Source organism: Prionailurus bengalensis, chromosome A2, assembly GCF_016509475.1.
Source record: "Prionailurus bengalensis isolate Pbe53 chromosome A2, Fcat_Pben_1.1_paternal_pri, whole genome shotgun sequence".
Lineage (NCBI taxonomy): Eukaryota > Metazoa > Chordata > Mammalia > Carnivora > Felidae > Prionailurus > Prionailurus bengalensis.
Genome location: NC_057348.1, coordinates 63,829,430 through 63,849,980, shown reverse-complemented (window position 1 = coordinate 63,849,980; position 20,551 = coordinate 63,829,430). Strand labels below are relative to the sequence as shown.

At 44.7% G+C, this 20,551-nt stretch overlaps 1 protein-coding gene across 1 annotated transcript in view; it reads right to left on the bottom strand.

The window, feature by feature from the left end:
- VWC2 (von Willebrand factor C domain containing 2) overlaps positions 1 to 20,551 on the bottom strand; it is a 122,597-nt gene that overhangs the window by 11,518 nt on the left and 90,528 nt on the right. The gene's annotated exons all lie outside the window — the stretch shown is intronic.

The following is a 20,551-nucleotide window of genomic DNA, read 5'->3' as shown; positions in this document are numbered from 1 at the left end:
GGCTCCAAATGTCTCTAACACATTTTTACTGAACTTAGTTACAGAATTATAAATCGCGTTAGCAACTGGTAAGAATCCATTAAAACCAGGAGAAGAAAATGGTTGACCTCAGAACTGGACGTGTGTTTAAGGCTGTGTTAAAAGCAAGAGATTGGGGGGCGCCTGGGTGGCTCAGTTGGTTGAGCGTCCCACTTCGGTTCAGGTCATGATCTCACAGTTTGTGGGTTTGAGCCCCACATCGGGCTCTGTGCTGACAGCTCAGAGCCTGGACCCTGCTTCAGATTCTGTGACTCCCTCTCTCTCTGCCCCTCCCCCCACTCATGTTCTACCTCTCTCTCTCTGTCAAAAATAAATAAACATTAAAAAAATATTTAAAAAATAAAGCAAGAGATTGGGAATGTCCTGTCGCCGGTGAGCGTGTGAGGGGGACAGTCTACGATGCATGCTGGAGGAGGACCGGCAGAGGAAAGGCCTCAGTGAAATCATACACGGCGGGTGCACAAGCAGGAGAGGGAGGGACAGAGCCCGTGCACCAGCGATCCAGCAAGCAGTAAAACGCTGATTAATTTTTTTTAATGTTTTATTATCCATTTTTGAGAAACAGAATGTGAGCAGGGAAGGGGCAGCGAGAGAGGGAGTCACAGAACCCAAAGCAGGTTCCAGGCTCCAAAGCAGGCTCCAGGCTCTGAGCTGTCAGCACAGAGCCCAACACGGGGCTCGAACCCGTAAACTGTGAAATCATGACCTGAGCTGAAGTCTGACGCTTTACCGACTGAGCCACCCAGGTGCCCCTAGTAAAACGCCGATTGCAGTGAAAAGAACACTCTACGTGCCTGTGAAGAAAAACGTGTCCCCAACACACACACAGACGACAGCAGGTAACCATTACTTGTTGAACATCGATACAGACCCACTGTTGTGTGAGAAGCTTGCTGGACCCTCAGCTGGTAAGCTCCGGAAGGTACTGTCTTGTTGACCTTTTTACATATTTTTCATTGTCCAGAAAAATGCACAAACACTTAGTTGTAGTGAACACAAGTCAACACACCCCTGAACCTGCCACGCCAACCAAGGATCAGGACAGGACACTGCTGGGACCTGAGAAGCCCCTGGTGCCCGGGGCCTCGAGGCTCAGCAGAAGTTGTAAGGGTGTCCGTGTCTGCACATGGTAGGCTCAGAATCATTGCGTGCACACCCGTCCAGAGCATGCTGTCCCCAATGCAACGCTCACGTGATTCACCCAGGCTGCTGCATGCGGCTGTATTTAGTTCATTCTGGTTTTTTTATTTTTTATTTTTGAGAGAGAGAGCACGAGTGGGAGGGGGGCAGACAGACAGAGAAGGGGAGAGAGAGAATCTAAAGCAGGCTCTGTGCTCAGCATGGAGCCCGACTCGGGGCTCCATCCGGTGACGGTGAGATCATGAACTGAGCAGAAATCAAGGGTCGGAGGCTCAACTGTCTGAGCCACCCCGTCTGTTGTACCGTGTTCCATTTTGTGAATATTCTACAGTTCATTTATCCTTTCTATTATTGATAGGTGTTTGCCTTCCAAATTTGTGTCAATAGTAGAGGCTAGAGTAGCATAGCGGTAGCTGTCATGGGACTATAAGCTGGTGTAAACATTCTTTTTTCTTTTTAAACTATTTTACTTTATTTTAAGTTTATTTATTTTGAGAGAGAGAGAGAGAGAATCTCACGCAGGATCCGTGCGCTGTCAGCACAGAGCCCGACACAGGGCTCGACCCCACAAACCATGTGATCATGGCCTGAGCTGAAGTCGGACACTTAACCGACTGAGCCACCCAGGCGCCCCTGCTATCAACATTCTTAGACACGATGTCGGTAGTGCTCCCACCTCAGGAGTGGGGTGGTCAGGTATGTGACCATTCAGTCGTAGCAGAAACGCATACATATACATTTTCCCAAAGCACTTGTGCCATCCAGACTCCCAGAATCAGCACGTGGTAATTCCCGTTCATCCGGATTCTTGTTTTTATTCTATTTGATCAGGTCTGGTGGATGTGTCATAATATTGGATTGTGGTTTTAATTTGCATTTCCCTGATCACGGATGACTTCGATCTTCCCTTTCGAAGTGCACCATCCAAATCTTTTGTCATTAGTGTCCACTGGGTTGTCAAGATTTTCTTCTTCATTTGTAAGAGATCGTCACATCCCACAGGTGGGTCCTTTGTCTGACATGTGACTGCGAGTCAGATTTCCAGTTATAATTATGAAATTGCTGTCTTTCCTTTCGGCTCTTCCAAATTTTGCTTCACATACTTTAAGGGTATGCAATTAGGTATATATACATTTAGATTCGTGACGTGTTCTTATTATAGTGATCCTTTTAGCGCTGGTCTCTCGTGACGGATCTTGCCTTAAAATCTAAGTCAGGGGCACCTGCGTGGCTCAGACGGTTAAGCATCCCACTCCTGATTTTGGCTCGGTCATCATCTCACAGTTCGTGGGATTGAGCCCTGCATTGGGCTCCAAGCTGACAGTGTGGTGCCTGCTTGGGATTCTCTCTCTCTCCCTATCTCTTTGCCCCTCCCTCGCTCATGCATGCACGCTATCTCCCTTTCTCAAAAATAAATAAACTTTTTAAAAAATGATACATTATCAGACATCAACATAGCACCAACTGCTTCCACTGGTTAGCTTACAGGGTCCGTCTACATTCAACAGTCAAAAAACATTTTTTTAAGTTTATTTATTTTGAGAGAGAGAGAGAGAGCATGGACAGGGGAGGGGTAGACAGAGAGAGAGTCCTAAGCAAGCTCTACACTGTCAGTGAAGAGCCCAACTTGGGGCTTGAACTCACAACTGTGAGATCATGACCTGAGCCAAAATCATGAGTTGGACACTTAACTGACTGAGCCACTCAGGTGCCCCAACATTTTTTTTTTTTTGTCTTATAGTTAAAACATCTTTTGAAAGCAGAAGATAGAGTTAAAAGAAAAAAAAAACACCTTTGTGAAAATCTTTATCTTTTAATCATACTGAATTTTTATATGACACAATGCTGAATACATTTGGGCTGAAACGTATGGCCTTGGGACTTACTTTCATTTGTCCCATCTGTTTTGATTGCTTTTTCTTCCTCTGTTGTCTTCTTGGGGATTAATCCCACACTTCTCTTCCCTTTGATCTCCTCTCTTAGCTTGGATATTTTTCTGCCTGAAATGCTCCTTCGAGTGGCCTCTGTCATGTGGGGCCCGCTGGCCACACCCCACGATTTCTCTTCTGTTGTGTTTTCAGGAGGACTAGAAGTATTTTTGCGGAGCCTTCATTTCCGAAGAATACTTCTGCAGCTCGTGGAGTTCTAGGTGTGAAATCTTTCCGTACTTCAAGCCCCTGCTACACTTTCCTGCCCTCTAGAACCCTCGCTGAGCCGTTGGTGCTGGATAGGGCTTTGTTCCCTCAAAGATAAAATGTCCCTCCTTCGGTTCGCTCCCAAGACTTCTGGGCTCCTCTTTGGTTTTCGGTGGGTTTTTACTCTTTGTGTTGCTGCTGGATTTCTCTGGGTTTATTCTACTCCAGGTGAGTAAAGTTTCTGGACTTGTGACTTCTGTTGGACTTCCTTGACCAGCTTTTTTTCAGGGTTGCTTTTTTTTTCCCCCCATTCCATTCTGTCCCTTTATTCCTTCTGCGATGAAAACAGTCGTGCGTCAGACCTTGTGTCTTTCTATGAACCCTTTACATTACTTTTGTCCCCACTCTCTTTCCTCTGTCTACCTCATCTGGGTATTTTCTATGGTTGGACTTTCTTTCTTTTCTTTCTTTCTTTCTTCTTTTCTTTCTCTCTCTCCTTTTTTTCTTTCTTTATTTTCTTTCTCTCTTTCTCTCTTTCTTTCTTTCTTTCTCTCTTTCTTTTCTTCAATGTTTATTTTTACGGGGAGAGGGGTCAGAGAGAGACAGAAAATCCCAAGCAGGTTCCATGGTGCTGTCTGCACACAGCCTGATTCAGGGCTCAAACTCACAAACCACGAGATCCTGACCGGAGCCAAAGTCAAGACACTTACTTAACCAGCTGAGCCACCCAGGTGCCCCGACAGATGCACGTTCTAGAGCACCTGCTCTCTGCTCTGCCTCCTCTTTTTAGTAAACCTTCTACTGAATTCGGAGTTTCTTTTTGCATTTTTCAATTTTACAACTTTTTCAATGAGATCCGGTTCTCAGGGACATTCTCCAGCTTTTCTTCTGTCTGCTTGAGCATTAACAGAGTTCTTCAAAAATCCCATGTGATATTTAATATTTCTTGATAAACTGTGAGTCTGTTTCTTATTTCCTATTCTGTGGTGCTCTTCATCTGGGTCATTTGGTCTTTTTTCTTGGCCTGCCTGGCCATTTTTTATTAGATGTTAGGGCAACATTGTGAAGGCTGTGGGTGATGCCTTTGGCACGGGTGGCAGGGGACGGGAGTGGTGCCTTGATCCAGCTGACAGCAGACTGTCGGCATTGTTGGGGCTGGTCTGCTGGTCTCCCCGTCACTCCCTGGGATGTCTCAGTTGAAAGTCGCTGATGTCTGTGGGGGCTCCTCCGCCTTGGAGGGCCCTCGATGCTGTCCCCGTCCTCAGCCCTGTGATCCCCAGAAAGATCTCTGCCCAAGTCCCAGGCACCTGCCGCTGCTTTCTGCTTGGGTTCTGCTGGCCTGGCCTTGCACATGTGCGGCTCAGGAGTCTGGGAACGCTTAGGAGTCGGATGCTTATCCGACTGAGCTACCCAGGCACCCCTGTTTTGTTTTTGTTTTAAATGTGTGTATACTCAATCCAGCCTTAGAGCTGACCTCAGTGGGACTTTTCTGCATACACCCTGCTTCATCATGGCTAAGAATAGAGCACGGGTTTAGAATTTTGTTGTCCACGTGTATCTGACTCACCATTCTCAAAGGAGAAAGGAACAGATCATAGGTAGCCCGGGAAGGGGGCACGTTCACCTGCAGAGGCCGGTAAGATGTTACCATCGTATAGGCCAGAGAAAGGAAACCCAGAAATATCAAGAGAGTAGAGCTGAGGTTAGATATTAGACTTTCCTTTGCAAAATGTATACTTGTCTCTGGAGTTTTCTGGAGGCCATCTACCTACCGTGCCAGATGGCCTCCCTGTTTCAAAATCTCAAGTAGGAATGAGTGATGGTGACACACAGGGACATGTGTGGGCTGTTGCTGAAGACCCTCAGAGGCTTCTGGAATTCAGTGGGCTATTTACAAGCCATGTTGATTCAGTCTGTCATTCCTTTCCAATTTGCACTTTTCCTTCCAGTAAAGGTTCAGCGGTCAACGTCAAAACCCACGTGTGGGAGCCCCGAGGAGGAGTTCCAGGTCCGCAGGGATGTCCTTGTGTGTTCAGAATTCTGCCCACCCCCTGGGACCGGGGCTGCACTGAGACAGGGCTCCCAGCTTCAACCTGGCCTTCAAATCCCAGCGGTGCGTCCCTCCCTCCCCACTGTGGGTGCCCCCCACCGAGCCCGCACAAAGGCTGAGGGACTTCACCAAATCTGAGCATCAAGCCTGGGATCGATCATAATGTTGTGAAATAGGAAAAAAAAAAAAAAAAACCCACTATAGTCCTAACAGAATAGCACATACCAGAACCGTAACTTTATAGCCTGATACCACACCTAAATTGTTATCTGAACAGGATCTCAATTTTGGAGGGGTGCTTGGGTAGCTCGGTTGAGCATCTGACTTCACAGTTCGTGAGTTCGAGCCCCGGGGTCAGGCTCTGTGATGACGGCTCAGAGCCTGGAGCCTGCTTTGGATTCTGTGTCTCCCTCCCTCTGTTTCTCCCCTGCTCACTCTCCGTGTCTCTCTCTCTCAAAAATAAACATTAAATTTTTTTTTTAAAAACAATGCACCTGCAGACAGACTCTGCCATGGACACAGAATAGTCCTGAAATTGAGGTGAAACTCCAACGGGAACCAAAATCAGATACTTTTTAAATCACTGAAAGGATAAAAGCAAACAAAACATGTTGAAAGCAAAGTAAAATAAAACTGAACAAAACCCACAAAAACTAACCTAAAAAAGTACCCATAAAACATAAAGCAGCAAAGTCTCATGGGGTCCCACAGTCGTTAAGATGGAGATGTCTGTGTCTACTAAAAGCTGAATCTTTTTAGTTAAAAGCAAGGAAGAAAAACCAAAAGAAGAGAACCAAAGGGTGGCCGGCAGGGAACATAAATACAAATCGACCATCAGAAAATCTAAATAGAAGGATTAATTTCAAGCAATACCTCATTCCTACAGAAAGCAATTCATCATATTATACGGAGAAATGAAGAGGGAAATCTTGTAATAGAAATGAAATGAAGAAAGAACATTTTAGCCTTTACGCATGCCAAAGAGCATGCCCTTGAAATACTTGAAGAAATACCCATTTGGAATCAAAATCAGAAAGTACAGTCACATCAGTTTAAATTGCCTCTATAACACGAGGCATTTTAACTCAAGGGTTTATGGCTACAGGAAACGCCATTATTGTTGCAGAGGTCAGGCTAAAACGGCGAACCCGCACCTTCAAGCACGAACATTCTTTATGTCTGAATTCTCCAGGGCTTTTACGAAAAGTGACTCAGAGCCGCTCAGACTCAAGCCCAGTTTGCCGGGGTTTCTTCTTCCATCACCACACGGTGGTGCCCAGGATGTACTTGGCATTCACCCAGCCTGGTAGCTTCAGACACCACCCAGCTCCCCGCCCTCCATCCCCTGCGGCTCCTCAGCCTCCAGGCTCCTGCCTCTCACCGGTCCCCTCGGACACCCCCTGGGGCCTTTTCGAATTTGCATCAGAAATTTAACTCTGATCTTCCCCAAACTTCCTTATTCTGCAGCTCTCCACTTGGCAGGAGCCTCTGGTTGCACAGAGCTGAACCCAGAGGCATCTTGGACTCCTGTCTCTTTCTCAGATGCCGCCCCCAAGCACCAGCACCCCCACCTGCTTTACCCTCCAAAGCGTGGGGTGACCACTGACTCCCCACAGCCTCCAAGGCCTCCCGGGGCCCCAGTACTCCAAGCCTCAGGGCCTCTGTGCTCCCCCTCGGCCACCCTGGGCTTCCCGCTGGCCCCGCCCCTGTCCTTGCAGGTGAGAAGGGCAGAGGGATGCAGCCAGCAGCCAGCCAGCCCATCCCTCCTCTGTGCTGCCTGCCTCCTGCCCCCCTTCCCATCTGTCCCCAGGAGAGGGTCCTCCCGCCCCCCCTTCCCATCTGTCCCCAGGAGAAAGGCACCTCGACAGTTCCTGTGTACCGCGTTCACGCCGCACCCCCGTCCAGACGCGTGCCTGGCCCACAGCAGCTGCACAGCATTTCTTTCCTTTGCTGGACTCGTATCTTTCCTTCCCTTCCCTAAAATTCCACTTTGTATAGTGTATCTTGGATCCAAAGAACAACCAAATTCTATTATGTATTATGTTAGCTTCCCATTCATTTATTTTGGGGGCTGTGTAATTGAATAATTTAGGCTACTCTACAAGCATCCTTTTTGCCCCCAGTATTGTAACAGATAAAAGGAGAACAGGTATTATTTTCTTAAAAAGCGTATCTTGGCATTTCACTCTTAGCGTGAGCCTGAGTTGAAACAGACATTTCTTGTAGTTAAAAAAAAAAGTTTTTAGAAAAATTCTAATTATTTCGGGAGCTATTACATTTCAGAATATATTTCGCTTATATTTAGTTCACTGTCATATCTCTATCGAAACATGGGATTTTTCTGCAGTTTGTCAGAGCAATTTTCTTTTTAATTTGGTTGTGGTGTAATGATCCTAATTTTATTAAATTTATCGAGACACTTTCTCTCCTTTAATGTGTTAATTTTAACTAGATACCTATTATTTGCTTCTTGAAAACTTGCAAAAAGTCACTATGAGAATTTTTCTGAAACTAAATTAACAATTACTTCAATTTCTTACAAGCTTTTAAGACCATTCTAGTTTTCTACTTCTGCTTTTGGGACATTTTTAGTAAGCTCAGAAGTATCCCACTTCTTTGAGATTTTATTTATATATTTATTTATTTTTTTTAACTTCTTTGAGATTTTAATATTTTATTAAATAATCAACTATGTATTAAAACTTACAATTGTACAATGGATTCCTCAGTAATACAAATTCAGCCCCACAACTCATAGCTTGTATTTTTCTCCCAATTTTATAAATTAATGTTTTTCTTCTTTTTATCTGACTTGTTAGAAGTTAGACCTTTATCTTCGGTTTGGTCAAAGAGTTTGTTTTCTGAGTATCAATTTCTTTCTTTTTTTTTTCTTTCAATGTTTTTATTTATTTTCAAGAGAGAATGACAGAGTACAAACAGCGGAGGGATAGAGAGAGAAAGAGACACAGAATCTGAAGCAGGCTCCAGGTTCTAAGCTGTCAGCGCAGAGCCTGATGTAGGGCCTGAATCCACAAACTGTGAGATCATGACCTGAGCTGAAGTCAGTAGCTTAACCGACTGAGCCACCCAGACACCTCTGAGTGCCAATCTCTGATCTTGTCTTAGTTTCTCTGTCTCAGAGGGACAGCCTGGCGCACTGGGGCAGAGAAACCCTGGGCGACAGAGCAGCGGGGGACAGGCCAGAGGACACGTGGATCCCTGCCAGTCCTATTGAAGGGCAGACTGACCCTTGGGCTGGCTGCTGCTTCAGTAAGCAGGGACGAGGTGCAACAGAATTCAGACAAGAAAAATACATAATTGCTTCTTAAAAATTGCCTTAATTCCCTTTTTAGGAATTAGAGCAGAGAATCCGATTCTGTTACAAGTTTTTTTCCCATGCTGCTTGAACGTGACATTTCCAAGCATTCCACATTAATCTCTCCATCTGAAATCTGGGGGTGGGGAAGCCAATCGTCAGCGTGGCAGCACAACGCTTGGGTCTGTCTGTCTGTCTGTCTGTTGCTCTCCTTCCCCCCCACCTCCTCCACCCTCTTTTCCTACCCACCTTACACGGTTGTATCCAACCATTAGAGTGGAAATCTGAACTACACGATGTACACGGTTAAAGAATAAAAGAGAACAGGGTGATGAACACAGTGGCAGTTCATTGATATGGAAAAATAATGTTTTCCTCTCTCTTTTTCTAATCTGCTCCTTATTGCCGCAATGTTACAAGATGAGGTGGGGAGCCAGGGGGCAGGCTTTGCGGAACAGAGAGAAATATTCAGGAGTTGATGATCCTACTCCCGTTTGAAAGCGTTCGACAAATTCCCCGTCAGGAAGGGGTTACCGCTCCGTTAGTTGTGTTTCCCGTGAATTTGATAAAAGAACAGAACGAATATTAATGATACCTCCAGTTTGTTAAGTTTTACGGCATGTGTAAATCCATTCTTAAATATTTAGGCACAATCATCTTCTGTTTTGAATAATTTTTAAAATGGGAAAAACAATCTGTGTGCAACAGTTAAGCAAGCAGGTGGTGCTTGGATGCTTATCGAGAAGCTGTGTTCATTTGCTCTTAGGCATATAAAACGATGTAAAAACATAATTTATTCTCAGGACTACTTTAAACAAAGAATAGCAAAACTTTACTCAGAGATTGACTACAGTGAATAATAAACATTTTTATTTTAATGGGTGTTCATTGCTTATAAATATATCTGTAAATTCAACTATAGGGCTGTAATAGTGCTAAACTAAATTACTCAAAATTGTTCTTATTAGATAAAAAGTAGTTTCAATCACTATTTTAAAAAGAGGGATGTTCTGACTTTTTTTAAAGTTTATTTATTTATTTTGAGAGAGACAGAGACAGTACAAGTGGGGGAGGGGCAGAGAGAGAGGCAGACAGAATCCCAAGCAGGCTTCACACTGTCAGCACGGATCCCAAAGCAGGGCTCGAACTCATGAAACTGTGAGGTGAAACCAAGAGCTGGATGCTTACCCGACTGAGCCAGTCAGGTGCTCCACAAAAAGAAAAACTTCCTTTCAAAAGCCTATCTGTAGTTATGCTCAAAGGAATTTAACCAAATCAAAGGCATATAGGGGAAATTAATATATCCTAGAATAATATTGTGATGTGTTTCACTGATACATCAAGGCATCAAAGAAGACATCCAGATGCCAACAGACATGAAAAAATGCTCAACATCACTCATCCTCACGGAAATACAAATCAAAACCACGATGAGATACCACCTCACAGCTGGGAGAATGGCTAAAATGAATGACTCAGGAAACAACAGACGTTAGCGAGGATGCGGAGAAAGGGGAGGCCTCGTTGCACTGTTGGTGGGAACGCAGACTGGTGCAGCCACCACGGCAAACAGTATGCAGGTTCCTCTGAAAGTTAAAAGTAGAACTACCCTACAATCCAGAAACCACACCACCGGGTATTTACCCCCCAAAATGCAAAACCACTAATTCAAAGGGACACATGCACCCCAATAGCCAAGATATGGAAACACCCCAAGTGACTGATGAATGGATAAAGATGTCATATACATACAATGCAATATTATTCAGCCATAAAAAAGAACGATGTCTTGCCATTGGCAATAATGTGTATGGAGCTAGACAATAATGCTAAGTGAAATAAGCCAGTCAGAGAAAGACAATACCATGTGTTTCACTCATATGTGGAGTTTAAGAAACAAATGAGCCAAGGGGAGAAAAAAGAGAGACAAACCAAGAAACAGACTCTTAACTATAGAGAATAAACAGATGGTTACCAGAGGGGAGGTGGGTGGGGGATCGGGAAAATAGATGATGGGGATTAAGGAGTGCACTTGTTGTGATGAAAAAAATAAAAAAATAAAATGCTTTAAAAAAAGAAGTTCTCAAAGAAACTATGGCACACATTTTGCGGGTCTAATAACACATATCTTGAGTCTCCTTCTGATTATTTCCCAAGAGGACAGAAACAACTAAATCCACAGCAAATGAAGACAAAGAGATGTTTTGCCCATGGTTAGAGGTGTAGGGGTGAGCTCTTTTAATTTTTTAAGCATTTTATGGGTTCACTGTCATCCAGACTTGCTGTTACCCCCAACGTAATTTCAGGCCTGGTCTTTTGAAAGTCTCTGTAGGAGAAGCTATCATACCAGATGGGGTGGAGTATCTCGTAGGCAGGCGGCACGCTCAAGACCTGAGCTGGGAAACAAAAGGGGAAGCCAACTGGGAGAGTCAGGGCCCAGGCAGCGGAGCCAGGCTCTCCTCCTTCTGCTCAAGCATATTTATCGTCACCTCGTCACATCCTGGGCCAGTAACTCCTGAGGACAACTGAACCCAAGTGAGACACGGAACTGGCTTCTTCAGGAAAGAGAACTGCACCGGGATGGGTCTCAGGACAAGATCTTGGCTCCCGAGGATGGAACGGAGAACCCCAGAAAGGGCGAAACACCTGAACAGGCGAGTTACCATAGAAATGATTGAAATTCGACTATTCAATAAAGACACCAAGGCCAGGTAAACTGACATTTGATTTCAGTGTAACCTCCAATCCTGCTGTTCTTTAAACTCCTCTGTCTTGGGAATAAATGAAGAGCCTCCCAGGAATAGCATGAAGCCAGGAGGACTGAGTACCAAAGCCTGATAAAGACGGTAACCTGAAGGAAATCCAGATTCATCCATAAATAGAAATATAAAAGTTTATTTTATTTTACTTTATTTTACCGAGAGAGAGAGCATGACCTGGGGAGGGGCAGAGGGAGAGAGAGACAGAGAATCTTAAGCAGGCTCCACACCTGGCACAGAGCCTGACACGGGACTCGATCTCGCGACTGTGAGATCATGACCTGAAACTGAATTCAAGAGTTGGACACTTAATCAACTGAGCCACCCAGGTGCCCTGGAAATACAAAATTTTAAAAGCAAATATAAATATATAGAATTCAGCATTATATATTAACCAGTATAGGATGATGGACTGAGAAATAAAAGTGTGGTTCAACAGAAAATGTATCATCATGTTTTATATCAATACTTAGAACAGAAAAACCATTTTAATATGAAATTATTTAGCAGATACTCTTAGTAAAACATTGCAAAAGCAGAAAACCTTTAAATAAGAGAACGGTTTACTGAAGTCTAATGGGAGTTATTCTCCTGAATGATGAGGCATAAAATTATTTCAATTAAAACCAAGGACTAGAAAAGGATGCCCCCCTGTCATCATTGTTTGATTTAAACTTAGAGACAATGAAACAAAGGAATAAAACAGCTGTGCCAGACACCAGAAGCCACTAGGAGTCCATGGGGATGCTGTCAGCAAGAATGATACTCAGAAAACCAAGTAACTTTCTGAGGCTTTAAAATACGTACACAGAAAAGAGAGGGAGAGAAATATTCCACTGACAATAGCAGGCACACCTAAAAATTAGCAAAGATGGTAAAAAGCTTCCTTAAAAAAAAAACCAAAAAACTAGTCAAAGAAATGAATCAAGAACCAAAGAGAGGTGTCTGGGTGGCTCAGTTGGTTAAGCATCTGACTTCAACTCAGGTCACGATCGCACAGTCTGTGAGTTCAAGCCCCATGTCGGGCTCTGGGCTGACAGCTCAGAGCTTGAAGCCTGCTTCTGATTCTGTGTCTCCTTCTCTTTCTGCCCCTCTCCTGATCATGCTGTCTCTTTCTCTCCCTCAAAAATAAATAAACATTAAAAAAAAAAAAAAGAACCAAAGAGAAAGACTTACTGTGTACCAGGAAGGGGACATTTCAGATCACAAAGATTGCAGCCCAGGGACTTCCCAACTGGGACTGGGACAGAGCTGTTGATGAACGCCACTCCCTTTGGGTCAGGCCCCGAATTACCTACTGTACCTGCAAGCAGGAGTAAAGCAGAAGCAGATGACGTCCACGGGACTAAGCCTCTGCCTGATCGGCCTGCCATATGTGCAATCTGTCTATGCAAATATCAACCCTCTCTGGGTATGTTAACATCATCGTTAGTCCCAAGTTATTCCTACAAACTTCTGCAAAGAGACTATCCAGCAAACAGTAAAAAATGAATAAATACCGAGACCAGACGAGAATGAAAGGTACAGAATAGAAACATAATTGCTTCAGACACTGGAATTATCTGACACAGAATGTAAATGAAGTTTGCTGACTATATTAATGAAGGTAAAAGACGAAAATTGAGAATTTTGGAAGCAGACTAGAAACTATTAAGAAAGAATCAAGCGGAAATTCTAAAACTGGAAATATAATAGTCAACATTAAGAAGGCAATGGGTAAGAATGACACAGAGTAGATACATCTGAAGACAGAACGAATGAGGTGGAACACAGTCGGTTAAGCATCCGACTCTTGACTTCAGCTCAGGTCCCCCAGTTGTGAGATCGAGCCCCAAGCTGGACCCTGTGCTGACAGCACAGAGCCTGCTTGGGATTCTTTCTTTCCCTCTGTCCCTCCCCTACTTGCATGCATGTTCCCACTTTCTCAAAGTAAATAAATAAACATAAAAAAAATACACAGAGAGTATGTAATTGACACAAAGGAAATAGCAAGAAGCTGAGACTCTGGGAGTTAGCAGACTTTTTGTGTAAAGGGCCAAAGAGCAGACATTCTAGGCTCTGTGGACGAAACAGTCCTAGCCAACTCAGTTTTATCACGGCAGCAAGAAAGCAGCCATACACAACATGTAGATGAGTAAGTGTAGCTGTGTAGCTGGGCAACGTCATTTATAGAAAGACGCAGTGGGTTGGACTCAGCCAGTCGGCCAGTTTGCCAGGTCCTGGTCTAACTTATGTGAAATTAAATCACCAATAGTTGATTAGAAAATAATGCCTGAGCAATTTTTTAAGAGATCGGGAAGAGAATTTTCAAAACTTATGAAAGGCTTTATGCCAGAGATTAAAAATATCTCCATCAAAGTAAAAGAGAATAAATAAAAAACAAACTATAATCTTGGAATATCATTATGAAACTGCAGGAGAAAGAAAACAAAAACAAAAACAAACAGCCCAAGAAAAACCAAAAAACACAAAGACAAAATCTTAACATTGAACAGAGAAAAACAGAGCGAAAAGCAGCCCGTGAATAAAGCTGAACACGGAGAGTAAAAGAAAATGAAAAATATCTTCCATTTTCAAAGGAAATGACAGTAAAAATAGAGGTACACATTGAGCAAACGTTCTTTAAGGATTCTTTCTATAAACTGAGGAAGACTTTTTGAGATTCTATATATAAGTGAACTCAGGCTGTATTTGTGTTGTTTTTTTTTTTTAATTTATTTTTGAAGGATAGAGAGACCGAGCGTGAGCAGGGGAGGAGCAGAGAGAGAGGGAGACATAGAATTTGAAGCAGGCTCCAGGCTCCAAGCTGTCAGCCCAGAGCCCGATGAGGGGCTCGAACTCACCAACTGGGAGATCATGACCTGAGCCGAAGTCGGACGCCCAGCCGACTGAGCCACCCAGGCGCCCCTCTCAGGCTGTATTTGTAAACAGTTTCAAATGCACAGTGCTGAGGACATTCATTGCCACCAGACCCTTACTAAAGGGTAGTCTTCAGAAAGACTGTTATCATCACAAACACGTGAGTTAATATACACGAGTGCTGTCCAAGGAAAAGGACAATATTAATGCATCGCTATACATAGAACAAAGCTGGAGGTATCATGCTGCCTGACTTCAAATTATATTTCAAACCCATAGTAGTCAAAACAGTATGGTGCTGGCAGAAAGATTCACATCTAGACCAATGGACTCAAAGGAACCAACACATGAATGGTCAACTCATCTTCCACACAGGTGCCAAGGATACACAGTGGGCAAGGATAATCGCTTCGGCAAATGGTGTTGGGGAAGCTGGATCGCCACATGCAAATGGATGAAATTGGACCCCTATCTCACACCACACACAAAACTCAACTCAAAATGGATGAAAGACTTAAACATAAGACCCGAAATCATAAAACTCCTAGAAGAAAAGTTAGAGATAAAGCTCCTTGACAGTGGTCTTGGGGATGATTTCTTGGATGTGACACCAAAAGAGAAGGAAAAGAAAAGAAAAAGCAAACATAAACAATTAGGACCATATCAAATTTAAAAGTTTCTACAGAGTAAAGGAAATAATCAACAGAATGAAACACAACCTACAGGATGGAAGAAATATTCACAAGCCGTGTAATCCAATTAGGGGTTAATATCCAAAATATATAAGCAACTCAACAACTATATTAAAAAGCAAATCAGGGCACCTGGGTGGCTCCGTCGGTTAAGTGTCCGACTGTGGCTCAGGTCATGATCTCACAGTGGGTTCAAGCCCCGCGTCAGGCTCTGTGCTGGCAGCTCAGAGCCTGGCACCTGCTTCAGATTCTGAGTCTCCCTCTCTCTCTACACCTCCCCCACTCACTCTCTGTCTCTCTCTCTCAAAAATAAACAAACATTGTCAAAAAAAAGAAACTCAACAAAATATATAAACAGTAGACAAAATATATAAACAGTAGGACTACCGTCACACAAAGGAAACCCAGTGTGTAACCCAGTCACACAAAGGAAACAAAATCACGGTCTCAAAGAGAGATCTGCACCTTCATGTGCACTGCAACATTATCCACAATAGCCAAGATACGGAAACAACCTAAATATCTCTTGACGGGTTAAAGGGCAAAGAAAATGTGATACAGGGGCACCTGGGTGGCTCAGTCGGTTGAGCGTCCAATTTTGGCTCAGGTCATGATCTCACGGTTCATAGGATCAAGCCCCACGTTGGGCTCTGTGCTGACAGCGTGGAGCCTGCTTGGGATTCTCTCCCTCTCCCTCCCTCCCTCCCTGCCCCTCCCCTGCTCATTCGCTCTGTCTCTCAAAAAAATAAATAATAAACTTAAAACATGAAAAAAATAATAAAGGCTTGGGGCGCCTGGGTGGCACAGTCGGTTAAGCGTCCGACTTCAGCCAGGTCACGATCTCGCGGTCCGTGAGTTCGAGCCCCGCATCGGGCTCTGGGCTAATGGCTCGGAGCCTGGAGCCTGTTTCCAATTCTGTGTCTCCCTCTCTCTCTGCCCCTCCCCCGTTCATGCTCTGTCTCTCTCTGTCCCCCAAAAAATAAAAAATATAAAAAAAAATTAAAAAAAAAATAATAATAATAAAGGCTTAAATGAAAGCAGCTTGCTGATAGTGACTCTCCAGGGTATAAAAGTCATGACTCATAGATAGGAGGATGGTAACCCCCCCAGTTCCTGGCTCTCTGTGTCCACCTCCTCCCCTCCCCCATACTAACAGATAAACCACAGCCGTCGCAAACCAGGACCTGTCCACCCGCGAGTCTGGGCAAAGCTGGACAAGATGAGTTAACGAACACGTGACTCAGGGGATACATCTGAGCACCAGCTCTGCGCCAGGAAAGCGTCTGTGTGTGCCCACGTATTTTTCTCATTTGACTTTCGCACCACCACTGATGAATCAGGCAGCAGCAGCCTTCCCCCCAAGTTTCTTCTGGCATCGTCTCTAATTCTGGAAGGGAACTGGCCTTCAAGGAGAGAGTCCTACAACGCCAGTGCATGCTAAGGAATCAATGTGGTTAAAAGCACACCTTCCAAACCTGTCAAAAGGAATTCAGCAAAGGCACCACGAAATGAGCCCATCGAGAGCACTGCGCTGATAAATTTAGACTTTGTGTTTTAAGTTGACTTGGCAGGTTGTGTCAAATTCCTCAGACGTGAAGGCTTAGCAAATAAAGCAACTCTACAACAGTAATTAAGAGAATCGTTTTCAAGCTAATTATGCTGTGTTTCTGCATGCCAAATAAAACCGCCGTGACAGGTGACGATTGAACACAGATACCGACTGTCAGAAAAAAGGCAGGAGGAAGGGGATCTTAAAATAGGATGAAATGTCAAGGCTCATGAAAAGGAAACTTCTTCCCTTGACCCCTGTGCTGGGGCGGCTCTCAGTTACACTCATATAGTTTCGTCAAGTCGGTATTTGGCCCAAAGACTACATTAAGTATGAATTATGTAAAGAACGTATCCCTGGATGCACCTGAAGACTTATACGATACTTAGATGAGAGTCTGTGGTCTTAAATGAACTTTTGCATACATTTAGTTATTTTTAGAACTCTGTGAGACAAGATGCTATTTTCCCACTTTACAGATGTGAAAACTGAGGTGCACAGGTAATCCGTGACTTGCCCAAACTCATCAGCCACGAGGTGGCAGACAGAAAATCAAAATCCGGTCTTTTAATGATTATTTATGTTTTTGAGAGAGAGACAGAGCATGAGCAGGGGAGGGGCAGAGACAGAGAGGGAGACACAGAATCCAAAGCAGGCTCCAGACTCTGAGCTGTCAGCACAGAACCCTACGCACAAATTGGGAGATCATGACCTGAGCCAAAGTCGGACGCTTAACCGACGGAGCCACCCAGGTGCCCCCAAAATCCGGTTTTTTAAAATGGTGACGGGTATTGAAGAGGGCTGTTGGGATGAGCACTAGGTGTTGTATGGAAACCAATTTGACCATAAATTTCATATTAAAAAATAAAAAATAAATGGAGGGCATATGTAGTCTCTACTGAACCAGCCGTAACTGTTCCTCGCGTGGAAAAATTCTCTGTATTTTCCAATCTCCTTGCACGATACATTTTAGCGCCCTACCACACAGTCGTGAATGACTCAGCTGTGGAGCAGAGGTCCTCACCAATTACTTACGTATCTGAGCCAGGCTTCTGTAGGTCATGGCCTACAAAGTGGATTATTGCTTCCGGATAAGCTTCTAGAAGTACAACCCCCAGGTCACAAATTCTGAACATTTTTAACACTTGATACCCGTTGTCAAGTGGTTTTCCGGAAATATTACAGGACTTGCATTCGCTGTACAGAATGAGTGCGTTAGTGAAGCACTGACGCCTTCTGTTCATTCTTCGGCCACTGCCGACCAAGTGCCCGCTACGTGTCGCCTACCGTACAGACGCCAAGGATACAGTGGCGAAAAGACCAGGCATGATTCCTCTCCTGGGGGGATAGAGCCTAGTGAGAGACACAGACACTACCCAACACCAACAGTAACAAGTAGCCACCCTCTGTGTGTACTTACTAAGGCTGGGAGTTGTCTTCTGCCCTAAATATATATGAAATAACACGACTCTCAAACAGTCCCTCACATACTATCACTGCCTCCTTGCAAGAGCAAAGTGGGGTGAAGCGGCTGACCCCGGGCCGCGGAGCTAGGAAGGAAAGGGGCGTGTGGCCCCCGCAGACCATGACCCCTCCCACCAACAGACTAACCACTCATGTGATGTCCAACCAGAGCGGGCAGCATCGAGGACACTCCCTCTCTGGTGCATCTCGCGCTCGGCACAGGGGGCCCCCGCCTTGTGAAAGGACGGGATCCAAACACTTGTATTTCTTCCCCTGTTATTTGTCTATTACAAACTCTTTTGTAGAAACAATATCATAAACCGCCTCTAGTCCCATCTCCGAGACTTATTTTACCCATTTGGATGGACGGCGATGTTACAAGGATAAAAGTACTTCAACTACACCTTTGCATCAGTTAAAACTAATCTCCAGGGGAAACTGGAAGTCCAGGAAATTCCCTCCTACAGGGAGGGACGGGTGGAAGGCAGGAATCTTCAGTGATGGTTGGAGATGAATGCACAAAGGAGGTGAAGATCCACGGCCGACTGACTCCTGGCCCCACGGGGCTTAGAAGGAAGGCGGCCTGGCCTGGGGCTGCCGACAACGTTTTCCCATTTTACAGCAAAGGTGTAAGTTCCAGAAAAGAAAAAGGAAGAGCACGAACGCCCCCAGGCCTGCTGCCAGACCTAGCGGCTACATTACCTTCTAACTATTTTATCTGAATGTGTGTGGATGTGGGCAGGTGTGTGGTTTGCTGTTTCCAAACTGTGGCCCTGACACGCAGGGCAAGGGCTCACCGGGCCCTCCATCAGTCTCATTCTGTCCCCTGCCCCAGAGAAAACCTCCATCAATCTCTGCTATGTGTGCTGTGGCTGCATTAAACCACGTACACACACACACACACACCCACACACACACCAATCGAAATAATGCAGATTTTAATTTGGTTGATTTTTACATTTAAATGAACTTAAATTTAAAAAAATTCAATGCTTATTTAGTTTTGAGAGAGAGAGAGAGAGAGAGAGAGCAAAAGCAGGGGAGGGGCACAGAGAGAGGGAGACACAGAATCCGAAGCAGGCTCCAGGCTCTGAGCTGTGAGTACAGAGCCCGACACGGGGCTCAAACTCACGAACTGTGAGATCATGACCTGAGCCAAAGTCGGACGCTTAACCGACTGAGCCACTCAGGTGCCCCTACATGAACTTGAATTTAAATACGAATGCCTCTTGCTTATTATATCGTTACTTAGCTACCACGTCTTATGACCTTCTCTCCCTGTTGACAGCAATACAGACGCTGGGGGCACCTGGGTGGCTCAGTCCACTAAGCGTCCAACTTTGGCTCAGGTCATGATCTCACAGTTTGTGAGTTTGAGCCCCGCATCGCACGCTCTGCTGTCAGCACAGCACTGTCCACTCACATCCACTGTCCCCTCTCTCTCTGCCCCTCCCCCCCTCAAAAATAAATAAACATTTAAGAAAACACAAATGCTGCATATCAGTACATTACAGGAGTGTGGCATAATTCACTTCTCCGTCCGGCCGATGACCACTGTTTAGACGGTTTCCATTTTTTCCCCATTATTAACAACAGTGATTTAACAAATACACATATTCTAGTGTCCCTGTATGAAGTCCACTAGGGATTCTCTACCTACCCAGAATCAGAAACGCACGATCTCGGCACATTGCCTTGTTGTGCACGCTTAGAATTTTAAAACACGCGGCCAGACTTGTTTCCAGAGCAGCCCTTTGGATTCAGGCTCACACCAGCTGTGCACAACATGGTCTGTCCACATCCTCGCCACTCACTGTCACCCTTCTTCCTCACAGTACCGGCTGAGAGTCCGCTTTCCCCCATATTGCTTCACGGTTCCGTGAAAACCACCAAGTTTCAACATTTTTTTCACAGTGTTGTTTTCATCAATATTCCCTGTACTGTATCTGCTCCCTCCTCAAATATTAAAAAAAACAATTTTTTTTTTAGTTTACTTATTTTGAGAGAGAGAGAGAACACATGAGTGGGGTAGGGGCAGAGAGAGAGAGAATCCCAAGTAGGGTCCACACTGCCAGCGCAGAGCCCAACGTGGGGCTCGAACTCGCAAACTGTGAGATCATGACTGGCACCAAAATCAAGAGTCAGGCAACCTACTGAGCCGCCCAGGCATCCCTCAAATATTTTTTTATTAATTTACAGTTTTAAGTCTATTTGGATGCCAAATCCTTGCCTTTGCGGTCTTTATTGTATTTTATTGTAGAAAAATCTCATACGGTATTTTTTTTTTTTGTATTTTAGTTTTTTGTATCTTGATGGAGAAAAATTTCATTCCCCTTGATATAAATTCTTACAGATTCAAAGACTTACTTTTCACACGTAGACTTCTAAACCACCTGGGACTTACGTTTGCACAAGGCATGAGGCTGTCTGGGAAGCTGGCCTAATGGGCCTTTCTCCTCCGGGGTTCTGACGGGGACCCTGCCCTCTCTCTGGGTAGGGATGGGCTAACCCCCAAAGCTCCAGCTACCGCAGCATAACTACCGCCAGG